Genomic DNA, 4217 nt, shown 5'->3' with positions numbered 1-4217 from the left:
CCTGCCAATTATAGAACATCTGGATTGTAGATTCAGAATCAGAAGTCGCCTTTAGAGGCCATCTAGTTCAAACACCTCAATTTACAGAGGAGAATACTGAGGCTCAGAGAGAGAGTTAGTAACTTGTCCAAAGTCACATCGGTGGTAAGAGACTCAGAATTTGAACACAGCTTTTGCTATTCCAAATTAAATATTCCTTCCACTACACCATGATGCCTTCCCTCACTAGAATTAGAAAGTGCTATGAAATAAGAGACATTGTCAATGGGGCCATTTTTATATATGAACATGTTGAAATTTCATTTTTCTTTTCTTTTCTCAGACCTTATACTATTGTAATCAATTCTTTCCCCTTGGTCTCTCAGACCTAATGTTATCTCTATGTTGAAAATGAAATAATTATCCAAATTATATGGATCAAAAATACTTATGCCTTAAATGTCCTGATAAGGGATACTATCTTAGGATTTTTGGAAGTGAAGTGGCAAGTTTGGAATAGATTAAATGATTCAATCAATCAGCAAGTATTTATTGAGTGCCTGCCATGTGCAGGACATCATGCTAAGCACTAACAATCCAAGTACAAAAAAAAAAAAAAAGAAAAGAAACAATCCCTTCCAGTGGTGAACTTACATTCTCATGGGGGAGATGACTGCATATAAAACATATACAGCATAAATGTAAAATGAAAAACAAATACAAGTATATATACAAAGTAGTTAAACAGATCTGGGAGTTTGGGAGGGATCAAGAAAGGTTCCATGCAGAAGAATGCCTTCATCCATCTGTTGCCTTTGTATGGTCAGTTTGGTTTTTTTTTCTCTTCTTCCTCATTGGATTTCTTTCTTGTGAAACCAGTTGCCTCCTGTTTCTTTAGAAAGTAGGCGATAAGCCATTTCCTATTAAGTTAATACTCGAGTTCCTACCCATGTCAGTCAATGATTGATTTGCATGGTAGTGGTAGGGAATTGGTGGGTGGGCGGGTCTGCCTCACCTCTGATTATCTTGCCAGCTGTAAAGGGAATTAACTCCTTTCAAGACTTTGGAGTCCAAGAGTGCTTGAAGATCTTTGCTACATGTAACTCTTGAATTTAAACTGTTGGTTTGTTGGGGAAGGTCATTTACTAACCACATAGCTATGGCTGCCCCAGGCTTTATAATAAATTAAGTGGTGAATGTGAATAATCAGCTGAAGGGAAATAATTTTTTCCCATTCAATTTAGCTCACCAAACATTTATTAAGCACCCACTGCGTGCCCAGCACTGTGGTACGCTGTGGGATACAAGGAGAAAAGTGAAAACACCAATTTTCTTGGAATGTAGTTCTATATTCTAGAGCAAGTATGCTCACTTACCTAGTACTTATAATAGAGGGTCTTCTGTTTGCTGTCCTGGGATTCTTGGATAAAGCTAGTTGTAGGCAAAATTCCAAAGCTCCCAGGTTCCCTTTTTCATGACCATTGCCCCGTTAATGATGACCTCTTTTTCCCCTCTCATGTTTTCAGTTTTCTCCAGCAAAGCATAGTAGAAAGGATCCCGGATTTTTGCAAGAGTTCTTTCTTTTTTTAAGTACATTTTTATTGACATCTTTTTTTCCTAACATCACCATAATTTCTCTTTCTCGCAACCTTCCAGAAATACCATATAACAAATAGTATTTTTAAGGCCAGAAAAAAGAGGACAAAATCAGCATGATTGATTAATACATAAAGTTTGAAAACATGTGCAGTGTACAACTCTTGTGGACCTCTCACCTCTCTCAAGGGGTGGGGTGGGAACATTTTGAAGCTGAGTTTTTTTTAACCTGACTGTGTGGTTTACTGCCTGGAGACCTTAGGCAAGTCATTTGTTTAAAACCTTGCTGAACTTCAATGTCCTTATCTATAGAATGAAGGTATTGTACGAAATCATCTCTAAGATTCTTCCAGCTCCAAACCCTTTGATCCTATGAAATCTTCCGCCCAGAAAGGATCCACACCTGCCGTTTGAATTTAATTTAACTGAATCTCAGAGCCGGAAGAGATCTGGGAGGCTGTCTAGTACAACTCACACCTGAGCAGGAATCCACTCTATAGCAGCTCGGATGCCTGATTAGCCACTCTCTGCTTGAAGACCTCTTCTTGAGGCAGCCTTTTTCCTAGGTGGTACCGTGCTAAATCTGGAGTTTGGAAGCTTGGAGTTCATATCCTGCCACAGACACCAGCTATGTGACCCTGAGGAAGTCACTTAACCTCTGTCTGCCTCAGCTTTCTCATCTCCCAGGGCTGTTGGGAAGATAAAATGAGATCATACTTGCAAAGTGCTTTGAAAGCTTTAAAGAGCTTTATAAATGTTATTCATTATTATTATCCCTAATGGAAAGTTCAAATCTGCCTCTTTTTCTACTTCTAACAATTGATTCTAAGTCTGCCTTATGAGGCAAGGAAAAAAGAAGAAAAATTCTAATCATTTTTCCACAATGAAAGCCTTCAGATGCCTACCTTAAGTTTCTTCTTCAGGCTAAATATTCCTAATTCCTTTAACCAAATCTATAATTCTCAGTTTTCTTTCCATTTTTTTTTTTGGTCCTTCTTGTGGACTGTGTGAACATGTCAAACCCCTTAAAATGAGGTGCCCATGGGGCAGCTAGGTGGCACAGTGGATAGAGCACTGGCCCTGGAGTCAGGAGGACCTGAGTTCAAATCTGGCTTCAGACGCATAGCACTCACTAGCTGTGTGACTCTGAGCAAGTCACTTAACCCTAATTGCCTCACCAAAAAAAAAAAAAAAATTGAGGTATCCAGATCTGAACACAGTGTGCTTAATATGGTAAGACCAGGGCGGAAGATAGCAGGACCATCACTTCTAGATACTATGTATCTTTTAGTGTAGCCTACCATTGCATTACTTTTTTTTTTTTTTTGGCTAGCCTGTTTGCTCCTATTGAGTATACAGTCCACTAAAACCTCCAGATGTTTTTTTCACATAAATGGTTTCTGCCTATGATTTTCCCCATTCTGTATGTGTGTAAGAGATTCTTTGAATCTTTGAGTAGAAATTTACTAAATTTCATTTTATTAGATTCTGTCTATTCTAGCCTTTGAGGATTTTTTTTAAATCTGTGAAACCAATTTGTGCCCCTTTTGCCCCTCAATTCTCCAGGTTTTTTTTTTATTCCAAATATTTTAATGAGAGTTCTGTGCAAGGCATTTAAAACACCAGTTTGTGAGGATAAACTCTGTTGGAAAAAGAATATACAGAATGCAGGTAGCCACCGAGCTGAGGAATTTTCTTGATTCGGGGCAGAATCTGAGAGTCCACCGTTTTCTTGTCAGCCTTGTGCTGCTCCATAATCTCATATTTCTCTTTTTCAAAAATCTCTCCTTCTTGGTGTCTAGGTTCACAGAGCCTCTTCTTCTTAAAGTAGCCATCAGTAAGATGATTTGGAATTTTTACATTCAAAAGGTTAACCCTCGTAGAGGTGGCAATGACAAATGTCTGATGGGTCCTTTTCAAAGGAACAGGGCTGATGGTCTGAGGTCCAGTCACCAGTAGTAAGCCACTACGCCAGCTGCTTCAGGAAAACCACTCTTTTGCCCCAGTGGTGGCCAGTGAGCATGATCAGAACTGTGCCCAGGGTGATGCTAGATCGAAGTGTCCTCATGTGCTGGCTGAAGGGCTTTTTGTCATGATTTAGCGTCTTTGTAGGCACATCCTCAGTAGGGTAATACCTCAGCATCTTTCGAATCTTAACTACACAGGTTTCTTCATTCTTATCACCACCAACTGGCTTTGAGATAGTAGCAGGCACCTTCTCTTTCTTTTTCCTTTCAATTCGGTTTTTGGTGCAGAGTATTTCCGCTTGTACATGGCTCTATGGGAATACATTGCAGACCTAGAGTATCTGCCAATCCCTCAGGCCTGGACTGGGTTCCGACTGCAGTGCTTTCAAGACTTTTTCACTGTCTTTTCAGCCACATTTTCCTTCTTGTTTTTCTCCTTTTTTTCCTATTGGACCTTCTTTTCCTTTGGGGGTTTTTTTGTCCACCATCTTGAGAGAAGGGAAAGAGAGCTCTTCAGGTTTTTAAAAAAATAGAATGAAATGCTCACACCCTACTTAATCTCCATTAAAGTTCTAAGCCAACATCTCACCCTGTTGTAGAGGCGACTAGCATCCTGCAGGCTATGCCAGTAGGATACAAATTATGGTAGCCTGGTAATAGCTTGCTTTGTCGTCA

At 39.6% G+C, this 4217-nt stretch overlaps 1 pseudogene; it reads right to left on the bottom strand.

Annotated features, from left to right (window-relative positions):
- Positions 1–3189: 3189 nt before the first annotated feature.
- On the bottom strand, positions 3190–3849 carry LOC114025881 (annotated as a pseudogene).
- Positions 3850–4217: the final 368 nt, after the last annotated feature.

Source organism: Vombatus ursinus, unplaced genomic scaffold, assembly GCF_900497805.2.
Source record: "Vombatus ursinus unplaced genomic scaffold, bare-nosed wombat genome assembly UNPS02014832.1, whole genome shotgun sequence".
NCBI lineage: Eukaryota > Metazoa > Chordata > Mammalia > Diprotodontia > Vombatidae > Vombatus > Vombatus ursinus.
This window is presented reverse-complemented; position numbering and strand designations above follow the sequence as displayed.